This window comes from Cucurbita pepo, chromosome LG18, assembly GCF_002806865.2.
Source record: "Cucurbita pepo subsp. pepo cultivar mu-cu-16 chromosome LG18, ASM280686v2, whole genome shotgun sequence".
Taxonomy (NCBI): domain Eukaryota; kingdom Viridiplantae; phylum Streptophyta; class Magnoliopsida; order Cucurbitales; family Cucurbitaceae; genus Cucurbita; species Cucurbita pepo.
The window spans coordinates 510649-522857 of NC_036655.1; the positions used below are offsets into that span (position 1 = coordinate 510649).

The following is a 12209-nucleotide window of genomic DNA, read 5'->3' on the forward strand; positions in this document are numbered from 1 at the left end:
CTAGCATTCTCTAAAACTATTGTTGATAGACACCCTTTAGGAATAGCAACCGTCGTACCATTATAGTAAATATAATGATCGTTTTCTTGCCTTGTAGTGTACGTGTCCGTACTATCATAAGAAGAGGGGCCTGAACACATAATAATGCATGAGGTCCCAACATTTTCTTTCATTATCATGTACAACAATCCCTTCCGCTTTCCTTTATATCATACATATATCAGGATTGTGCATTATGTCGAAACATCATATTTTACGTCAAGCATATCATATATTTTATCATGTCAAACATATGTCATATCATAAACATATCGTGTCTTCCAACGTATCATATCATACTATGCAAGTAGAATGTCATATATCATATCTGCAGTCGTATTTTCAGTCCTATTACATCATAACATATATCATATCATGAACATATCATATTATGAACATGTCATCAAACATATCATATCATTCACATATCATGTCGTAAACATATCATTTCATAACCTTTCAAACATAATAAGAATATAACACGTGCAAAGCTACGGGGCACGAGTCATCATACAACATATAAGTTCTAACTGAACCGATAGTAAGACCACTTATTTGATTGCCCTTAGTCAGTGTTCTCCCTAATTTCAAGTATGTTCCAATTTTTCCTTCGAAGTTGCTTCAAGTATGGTTGGTAGTTGTTTCCTATTAGAACATTCATCTTATTTCGTTAATAACTCAAATTTTTTAGCTCAAACTTAATTTAGACTATGAAATTGGATGTTATACTGACCTCAGTTGCTTAAAACAAGATCAATTTTAGATTCGAGATAGTCATAACGGTAGAATTTGATCATAATCCCTTTACTGAGCCAAGAAGCCGCGATCTTAGCCGTCGGAGATGCTAAAGTCGAGCCGAGCGGACTGAGATGTATAAGCCGAAGGAGCCGCTAGTCGTAGGTGCAACACGTGCAGGTCGCAGTCGGGTCGAGGCATGGGTCGTTATGTCGGTTATTGCAGGAACGCGGGTCACAGTTGGTTGGGCCAACGCTGCTGCATGTGGGCCTCTGTTTGAGAATCTATGTCGTGCGATCGGTTGGGCGGAAGAGCAATTTGCAGTGGCTCGCCGTTGTCGGATACAATGTGGTTGGTGATGAAAATGGTGGAGAGAAGCTTGTTGAGGAAACATAGCTTCATCTTCACCATTTCAGACCCACCACCTCCGACAACATCGTCAGCTTCAAGTTGAGTAGTAATGGCCGCCACCTTTTGTCTCCACCTCCTCGCGTACCTAATAACGATCGACATCGATGAATTCAGTTCAAATACTTAAGCTACGTTCATAGAAAGAGAGAGGAGTTTGAAAATACGAGCGTGTGAAGAAAATTTTCAAAACGAGCCAATAATTTAGTAGATGAAATATCAACTCCAAACGTGATAAACCCAAATCAAGATCATGAACACAATGGTAAGGATTGTTGGAAGGAAGTCCCACATTGGCTAATTTAGTGGAAGATCGTAGATTTGTAAGTGAGGAATACTATCTCAATTGGTATGACGCATTTTGGGAAGTCCAAATTAAAGTCATGAGAGCTGATGCTCGACAATATTATACCATTCTGGAGAGTCGTAATTTTTAATATGGTATCAAAGTCATGTCATTAACTCAGTCATGTCAATAGAATCCTCACCGGGTTGGTGAGAGCTGGGAACGCCCAAAATGATCAATTTATAATAGTAATAAGGAAGTACGGAATTTCTAGCCATTTTTCAAGTATCATGCCAAGAACGAGCCACGAACCTTCATGCCACTTGTTTTATTATTATTATTTTTTTAACCCCATCGTTAAGCTCATCCACGAGAGGAAGAGAGGTACTCAAAGGTTTCAACGAGAGAGAGAGAGAATGAGGTACTCTACTTATTTAAAATCGTTACTAACGTCTCATGCTTTTCTAAAATGCAGAATATAATTCTTATAATAAAACCTCATCTCTGTCGAAAACATTTAAAATATCTTATATCTCTGTAAAATACAGTCATGATCTTGCGTGTTTAAATACAACATACTCGAATTTAGAAAAATTTAAAATACAAATACATCATTATTTTTTTTTTAAATATGAGTTTGCCACAATCTCTACTCGCGATGCCGCCGTCATTCGTACATGTACGCCTTGCCTTTACCTGAAAAATGATGTGGCATACGACTTGAATACTTAGAAGAATACTCAGTAAGTGACCCTAGTTATAGGGGCAATGCTAAATGCAATCACAAGCAAATATGTTGTAGGACCTATCTCTATCTCATCACATACTAGGGGTGGCCTCGTGACTCTATCTATCTCTTTTGACACAACCCTAATCTCATCTCTTTGTTACACTTGGTAACACATGCTCGTTAGATATAGCCTCAAGTTAATCGCCAAACTTTGACCCAAAAAGTCAAAGGTAGCCGTATTTTGATCCGGGCTTAATTTTTTTTCCCATAAATTTGACACCCTTAATGGTCGTTTCTTTCACAAGTTCTAATGATCGTTGAAATCCGACACATTAAGGGACATACCAAAGAAAAATTGGAGGAATTTGGGCTTGGGAAGGACTTGAATTATACATATATTTTAAAAAATATTAATTTTAAAGAATTATATGTATATACATACGCACATACACCTACATATAATATAATATATATATATATATATATATATATATAAGGGTAGGGATGGGGATGAATTTTTTTTTTTTGTCACTCGTGACGTAATAAGTACCTTTGCCTTTTGCGCTCCCTGACTCTAAAAGAGTTAGAAACAGCCTCTATAATTCTCGGGTAGCTGTTGTTGCCCAAAATCTCATCATCAATGACTTTTACTCCCAACCGAAACCTTCCCGTTCTCGTCCTCTTAGAGTTGACATTAAAGGAGTTGTTGATCGAGAAAAGTCCATTTTTCAAACGAATCCTCTCATCATTAATTTTGAGGTAAGGCCCTCCTCCAGGTCTTGGAGTGACAATACCTTTCTCAAAATCTTGAACACTCCATTGAGTTCTTTCACCATCAAATTCTCCATTGAGCACGACCACCTCGACCAAGAGTGACGACAAAGGATGTGCTGCCCCGACAATCTTATGATTATAATCATCGGTGACATCCATTAGTGCAATTTGTAGTCGCTCGCCGTTGTCGGATTCGATGTTGTTGGAGGTGAAAATGGTGGAGGGAAGCTTGTTGAGGAAACATAGCTTCAGCTTCACCATTTTAGACCCACCACCTCCGACAACGAATTCAGCTTCATGTTGGGAAGTTCTACACGTGAAATTCAATAATCATAATGATGAAATTCATTGGTTTAGTTTAAAACATGTAGAGACAAACCTTAAAGAACATGCTTGTCGGGGGTTATTAGCCACCACCTTTGTCTCCACCTCCTCACGTACCTAGAATAGACATCCATGCATTCAGTTCAAATAATTCAGATATGAGGATGTTGTATGTGACCCTCAATCGAAATTATGTCAAAATAAGTGAAAGAGGCAAAGGAACACCTCGAGGGGAGAGATTCTTTGGAGTAAAGAAAACTTAAGTACTTAGCTTTTCAATCGTCCCTGTTGGGGTTGTTAGGAAAAAAACATACATCTCACGAGTATTTTTAGTGGAGAAAACACTAACTAGCTTCTTGAATTTTCTCCTCAAGTTAAAGAATTACTAACGACTGATTAAAGCATAAACTTAGTCCAGAATCACAAAACTAGGTTCACAGTTTGGCAACTACTATCAATTCTCCTTTGCTGGTAGTTCATTCTACCAAGTCTACTAACAATTCTCCTAAAGTTATTCAATAAGTTTGTGATATCCCACATTGGTTGGGGAGGAGAACAAAATACTCTTTATATGGGTGTGAAACCTTTCCCTAGCAGACGCATTTTAAATCCTTGAGTGGAAGCCCGAAAGGGAAAGCCCAAAGAGGACAATAGACGCGTTTTAAAGCCTTGAGGGGAAGCCCGAAAGGGAAAGCCCAAAGAGGACAATAGACGTGTTTTAAAGTCTCCCGAAAGGGAAAGCCCAAAGAGGACAATAGACGTGTTTTAAAGTCTTGAGGAGGTCTCCCGAAAGGGAAAGCCCAAAGAGGACAATAGACGTGTTTTAAAGTCTTGAGGAGAAGCCCGGAAGGGAAAGCTCAAAGAGGACAATATCTGCTAGCGGGGGGCTTGGGTGGTAAAGGGTGTAAAACTTTTCCCTAACATACGCGTTTTAAAGTCTTGAGGAGCCCAAAGAGGACACAGCCCAAAGAGGACACAATATCTACTAACGGTGGGCTTGGACGGTAAAGGGTGTGAAACCTTTCCGTAGTAGATGCTTTAAAGCCTTGAGGGGTTTAAAGTCTTGAGGAGAAGCCCGGAAGGGAAAGCTCAAAGAGGACAATATCTGCTAGCGGGGGGCTTGGGTGGTAAAGGGTGTAAAACTTTTCCCTAACATACGCGTTTTAAAGTCTTGAGGAGCCCAAAGAGGACACAGCCTAAAGAGGACACAATATCTACTAACGGTGGGCTTGGACGGTAAAGGGTGTGAAACCTTTCCGTAGTAGATGCTTTAAAGCCTTGAGGGTTTTAAAGTCTTGAGGAGAAGCCCGGAAGGGAAAGCTCAAAGAGGACAATATCTGCTAGCGGGGGGCTTGGGTGGTAAAGGGTGTAAAACTTTTCCCTAACATACGCGTTTTAAAGTCTTGAGGAGCCCAAAGAGGACACAGCCTAAAGAGGACACAATATCTACTAACGGTGGGCTTGGACGGTAAAGGGTGTGAAACCTTTCCGTAGTAGATGCTTTAAAGCCTTGAGGGTTTTAAAGTCTTGAGGAGAAGCCCGGAAGGGAAAGCTCAAAGAGGACAATATCTGCTAGCGGGGGGCTTGGGTGGTAAAGGGTGTAAAACTTTTCCCTAACATACGCGTTTTAAAGTCTTGAGGAGCCCAAAGAGGACACAGCCCAAAGAGGACACAATATCTACTAACCGTGGGCTTGGACGGTAAAGGGTGTGAAACCTTTCCGTAGTAGATGCTTTAAAGCCTTGAGGGGAAGCCCGAAAGGGAAAGCCCAAAGAGAACAATAGTAGAGGGTGTGAAACCTTTCCCTAGCAGACGACTTTTAAAGTCTTGAGGAGCCCAAAGAGGACAATATCTGCTAGTCGTGAGCTTGGACGTTTTAAAGTCTTGAGAAGCCCAAAGAGGACAATATCTGCTAGACGTGAGCTTATCTACTAGCTGTGAACTTGGGCATTATAAAGTCTTGAGGAGCCCAAAGACGACAATATTTGCTAGTTGTGAGCTTGGGCGGTCACAAAGTTAGTGACTTATTCTACTTCCTCAAGTTTATAAGGTCACAAGAGAGAGGGGTTTGAAATTACCACCGGTCGAATAAAAGTTTCAAAATGGGCCAACGAGTTCGGAGACGAAATCTCACCTACAAACCTGAGAAACCCAAATCAAGATCAAGATCAAGAACACAAAACGGTGTAGATTATAAGATCATAGTAGAAGAAATGAGCAAATTAAGAAGAAGAAAAACCAAGATAGAAAGAGGAAGTTGATTCTTTTGGGGGAAGGTTGCATTTGTTCTTGATCATCATGAGGATGCAAGAGACAATTAAACTCCCTCTTTTTGTTCATTGGCTCCATTTTAAATAGAACAACCTCCCAAAGGCTCAATTTATAAGAGTGAATAGGGTAGCCAAGAACCAACCACGAACCTTCATGCCACTTGTTTTGTTGTTATTATTATTATTATTAGTTTAACCCCATCGTTAAGGTCTTCCACGAGAGAGAGAGTTAGAGGTGTGAATGTGGAAATAAATGGCACGTAGGGAAACCTCCTTGAGGGCCATCTTCTTCCATACCTAACCCTTTAAATAATAACCATCTTCCCTTGTCCTTCATTCCAATTTACATCAAATTTAACTTCAAATTAACTCAAATTTAGATGGTAACGTCTCGTGATCGGCTAAAATGTTAAGTTCCTATTCTTCGACAGCTACTCCAAAGGTTGTCGGGGTTCGCTTTTTATCGCACCGTTCGTCACCTTTCCATTTTAATTAATAATTCAATTAACAATGTGAAATACGACTCTAAAACGTGTTAAGAATGAGAAATAGAAATAGAATTGGAATCGAATGTGTGTATTCTCATTCATATTCATAATCTTTAATTAGGATACTCGAAACCAATTAATACCTCCAAATAAGGAAAATATAAACTAATTAAATATTGAGAATAAAATAAAATATAGTACGAACCAAATCATAAAAAAAAGAATATTAAGATATAATATCTAAGATATATTCGATGAATAATATATTCTTCAAATATTATATCTCAACGCCCTCTCAAGTTGGAGAGTGTATGTTGATCACATCCAACTTGTCTTTACGAGTGTAGGTCAATAACACCCAAATTGTTTTTACGAGTGTAGGTCAATAACACTTTTGTCTTCCCAGTAGTGAAAACCCGTCAAGTTAACTCTAAACAAATATTTGCTGATGATCTGGACAAATTGGTTTGTTTTTTAGACCTCTCAAGAAATTATTGAATTTCCCAAAAAGATGCCAAACTCAGAAATAGACAGCATTTATGTATCTCAGAACTTGAAGAGCTGTTTCTTGATTTATGCATAAATGATTCACTCTAGAATTGGTTGATCAGAGTGATGAATATAATAAGGATGTGTTAAATAGACGTCTAAAGTCTTGAAGTTGGATAATGACACCAAAATCGGTGTTCTGGATCACTTGAGAGGTTGTAAAAGAAATTTACGAACATCTTGAATATGCCACCTTTGAGCTTGGTGAGAAATTTACGTATTCTTGATATTGGATGATCGAGATTAGTTTGTCGACCACAGTTTTCGGCCTAGTAGAGTTTTAGTAGAATGATTGAGATTCGGAAGCAATGGCTATGGTTTGGAAGCCATTGAAAGCAGGAAGTTGTGGTTGTTGTGATACTCGATTGAACTTATCACGATGAAACTTATCACGATGGATGATCGGCGGCTGTAAAGGTTTCACTGATTGAGTTAGGGTTTGACTTTGGCTCTAATGTCAAACCCTAACTCAAGAGGAAATTTTGATATTTAAGAATACCAAGATCAGTGCTCTAGTATCATGTTAAGAATGTTAAAAATGAGAAATAGAAATAGAATTAGAATCGAACATGTATATTCTCATTGATATTCATAACCTTTAAATAGGATACAAACTACTGACTAATACCTACCCATAAGAAAAATATAAACTAATTAAATATTGAGAATAAAATAAAATACAGTACAAATCAAATCATAAAGAAAAAGATATTAAGATATAATATCTAAGATATATTCCATGATAATATATTATTCAAATATTATATCTCAACAAAACCGCCTCAATTACTTTAATTCGGGCTGAAAATAGGTTCGAGGGTCGAAATGATGGTAACCGGTCTAAAATTGGAAATTTGAGCCAAATACACTAAGGAAGCTGCTGAAATCATCGTCGTGCTGTCCAAGCCGAGTTGCGCCGCACGGTGACACATGGTAGCAATAGGATGAGCCACATCATGTAGATGGCGTCAGGTCAAGGCGCGGGTTGGGTCAGCCTCACGAGTTGCGCTTGCAGGCTGGTTTACTAGGCTGGTTTTGGGTTTTGGGTCGAGCCAGAATTGGGCCTCGGCTCTCGGGTTGCAAAATGGGCGCGGATGCAGGCCGCGAGTCTTGAGCCACTGCAAGTTGGGCTGAGCCGACGCTTTTTGCACGATTTATTAATCATGGAGTATTTATTACGGGTGTGGAGGAGTCTAGTTGGCTTGAGGAAATTTTTTTGGACCAACACAACCTCGGGTTGGTTGGATTGGTAACCCAACCCAATTCGAAAATTATCACAACCCTATATTTTCGGGTTGGGTTCCGATTAGATTGTCAGATTATTAAAATAATTAATCTTTTAAAAAACTCGAGAATTGTAACATCCTAATCATTTGCTTGTTTATTCATATTATAAATAAGGTAAATATTTCAATTATAAATAATGTGCTTAAAAATAGTATGAAATATTGAGGTATTTTTTTAATTATTAGAAGAGAACTTATGAAATAAAAAATTATTAAAAATATAATGTACACAAACACATGAATATAAAAAAGTTCTTAATATATTGTATGTAACGACTCTAGATTTTTACTTAATCAAAAGTTGCTACTATATACATATTATAGTTATTTTATGTGGAAATACGTCATTCAAAACTTTATCATAAAAACATAATCACGTACTTATATGTTTTCGGGAAGGTTTTTAAATAAAATAATAAAAATTGAAATAAAATAGAGTAGAAACACCCTATAACTAACCTATATATTATGCATTTAAATGCATACTAACCTATCACAACTTATAGTCTACAAAATTTAAATTGCAAGCTACTCTATGCATGTGTTATGGTCTTCTGAGCTACGATGCCACCGTCAACCGTACAGGGTAGTCTTGCCTGGAAAATAAGAGTACACATGACTTGAGTATTTTAGAAAATACTCATTAAGTGACCTTACTGTTGGAGTTAGATGCGAGCACATACAATCATGAGTGGGACCTATCATATTAGTCTATATTTCCTTAGGCGGCTATCCTAAGCGGGTAATTAGATGTGTATTTAATGTTCGACACACGGCTCATACGTGCGAGTATGGACCTACCAATCAGTTCGCATACCTCCTGGGTTCCTGATAAGACAAGGAATCACTACAAGGGGAATAAGATTCGGATTACCTTGTTGATCGAATATCTCAAGGCAAGAACATTGTTTGAGATTCGAATCACTCTACAAGCAAAATCGATCATGTCTAGCTTGAATGCTTCTTGTTGATCAAATATCTCAACGCAAGAATAAATGATTGAGATTCGAATCACTCCACAAGCAAGATTGATCATGTCGAGCTTGAATGATTCTACATGCAACCTAAACTACATAGAATTGCAAATAAACTTAGCCATTGGCTAAGGAAAAACACAAATGGTTCTTTTACTACATTTTACAAGTGTACTTACAAATACAACATACATGGCTTTATATAGCCTCAAAATAAAACTAAAGGCATTCCGAGAGCTGTAACATTCATACTTAATGGTCATAATTAACCATTATGTAATTCTAACCTAAAGTAAATAAAAAGTTTTAACCAAAAATTTATAACATGAAACTTCATTCTTCTTCGATGCGGCATGAATTGAAATATCTTTTGATGATTTCAACAATATTTTCTTTACATCTTCATTGAAGCATAGTGTATGATTGATGTTTCTTGGTTCATATCAATTCCTTTCTTGGTCGGTCTAGCGTTCTCTGAAACTATTGTTGATAGACACCCTTTAGAAATAGCAACCGTCGCACTATTATAATAAATATAATGATAGTTTTCTTGCCTCGTAGCGTATGCGTCCGTACCATCATAAACAGATGGGTATTCTCCGATGTCTGAACACACAATTATGCATGAGATCCCAACATTTTCTTTCATTATCATGTACAACAACCCCTTTCATTTTCCTTTATATCATATCATTTTATCATAGCTTTCCATGCATATATCAGGGTTGTGCATTATGTCAAAACATCATATTTTACGTCAAGCATATCATATATTTCATCATGTCAAACATATGTCATATCATAAACATATCGTGTCTTCCAACGTATCATATCATACTATGCAATGTCATATATTATATCACAACATGCGTCGTATTGTCAGTGCTATTACATCATAATATATATCATATCATCAACATATCATATTATGAACATGTCATCAAGCATATCATATCATAACATATATCATATCATTCACATATCATTTCATAACCTTTCACACATAACAAGCATATGACACATGCAAAGCCACAGGGCACGTGTCATCATACAGCATATAAGTTCTAACTGAACCGATAGTAAAACCACTTATTTGGTTGGTCTTAGTCTACGTTTCTCTCTAATTTCAAGTACGTTTGAATTTTGTCCCTCGAAGTTGCTTCAAGTATCGTTGGTAGTTGTTTCTTATTAGAACATTCATCTCGTTTCGTTAATGACTCAAATTTCTTAGCTCAAACTTAATTTAGACTGTGAAATTTGATCTTATATTGACCTCAATTGCCTTAAACAAGGTCAATTTCAACTTCGAGATGGACAAAACCGAAATTTAATAAAAATCCCTTTACTAAGCCTCGAAGCCACGTTCTGAGCCGTCGAAGTTGCTGAAGTCAAGCCGAGCCAACTGAGCTGCATAGGCCGAAGGAGCCGCTGGTCATAGGTGCAACACGTGTCGCAAGAAAGAGGTGACGCGAGTGCAAGTCGTAGTCGGGTAGAGGCACGGGTTGTCAGGTCAGGTATTGCAGGCGCGCGGGTCACGGGTTCGTTGGGTCGACACTATTGCAGCTGGGCCTTAGTTTGAGAATCTAGGTCGTGCGCTCAGTTGGGTCGAAGCGCCTGTAGGTGGGGCGAGTCTTGATTTTGGGTTGTGGATAGAGAGGTTGGGTTTTCGGGCTAGGTTGGATAGTGGGCTACGGATGGGTGACCTATCCGGATCCAGATCCGTCAGATATTGTAAGGGCAAATGTGTCATTTTGCAACTCCGCCTACTATAGGGGTCCAAGTGGAAAGGGAAGACTAGGAGAGGGTTTGGGAGAATTGAGGAGCCGTCGTCGGGACTTCGTCCAGAATCGAGGTGAGTTCTTGAATGTTTCTCAGATCTAAGACTAACCTTTACGAATCGGGACCTAATGTTTGAATACGTTCTTCTAGGGAAGCCGACTTTGTGAAGAAACTTGGCAGAAATTCAGGAATCGTCCGAGACGGCGTGCGAACTTTTATGGCTCAAATCTTGTTCTATGTTGAGGCTAAAATCACGAAAAAAAAAAAATACCAAGACGTAGTCCTCAACATGATATAGAATTTTGTCGAAGGAACCATATCGATTCGAGCTTCAGATCAAAAGATATGAAAATTAGAAAATGGTGGATTAGAAAAGGGCTACGGATTGCTGGAGAGAGAGAAAAGAAAAGAAAAAAGAAAAAGAAAAAAAGGCGGCGGGCAGCGGAGTGCGGCTCGACAGGCGACGACGCGTCGAGCGACGCAGCTCCAGCGAAATGATGACGCGTGTCACCAACAGGAACCAGGGCAAACCGCAGTGAATGGGACTACTGGCTAAACCAACCCGACCCGCAACTACGTGAAGCAATCCGCGCGTGGCCGTCACACGTGCAGCCTGGTACTGGCATCTTTTCCCACGCGTGGGGGTGCGTGGTCGGCGTGTGAGGGTGCGTGGGAGGCTCATTTTTCGTCCGTTTACCTTCTGTTTGTCCCGATTTCTATTTTTATGTGAATAAGGACTTAATCAAGAATAATCAGTATTTTTGGACACCTTACAAACACAGAAACGCTAGCATAAGGGCACACGTCAACCAGATAGGTCATCACACGGAACTTAGAAAGAGATACATGTAGGAATCGCCTTGGTATACATGCATGCTAGATTAGTTTCCTTATGTGATTCGACTTTTCTATGTTATGAGCTTAGGTTGCAAAGTACATGTTGTATGACCAGTTATATATGCTTCCATGATAAGTTAAACATGTTTTATGCTTCCGCTTAGTGTATAATTGTTTATCCATGCTGAAAGAAGGATGGGTAAATTGTGAACTCTGCGTTCTAGGTGTTGATGAACGTTATCACCCCGTTGAGCATAATTGCCTATTTTTGCATAAACTGTATAATGTATCTTATTCTTGATGCTTACTCCCTCTTGATAATGTTTAGGAAACGTTATGATGTTTAGTAAACGTCTTAAGAATGAGCCTAGGGATCGAGGATTAGAGTGACCAGTCACTGAGCATAAATCAATCCTTCCCCTAAGAGCTTAGCAGATCACCACCGTAAACGTAGTACCTTAGGGATGTTTTTAGGCTGCTAGTTGTCTGAACGGTGTCTATAGTTACATGGGAGGACCAGAGGTCTCGATCAGTTCTTACTGATCTCAGCCGTTTCGCATGGGAAATGTGTCCCCACGTAGTATAGCCCATTAGCTGTATGGGAATGGGTTGGGTCGTGCCCCCCAGGGGGACTATTATGGGCTTAGGAGGTGTTCAGCACACCCCTACGCAAGATACCATGTACTCTCAGTTAGCCATATAGAGGTAGCGCCTCGTATAGAGAGATACC

The 12209-nt window shown here is 38.9% G+C and overlaps 1 long non-coding RNA gene across 1 annotated transcript; it reads left to right on the forward strand.

Moving 5' to 3' along the window:
* Positions 1-10468: 10468 nt before the first annotated feature.
* On the forward strand, positions 10469-11786 carry LOC111780344. Its single transcript, XR_002812834.1, has 2 exons — positions 10469-10715; positions 10793-11786. It is a non-coding gene; the product is annotated as an uncharacterized LOC111780344 (long non-coding RNA).
* The last annotated feature ends 423 nt before the right edge of the window (positions 11787-12209 follow it).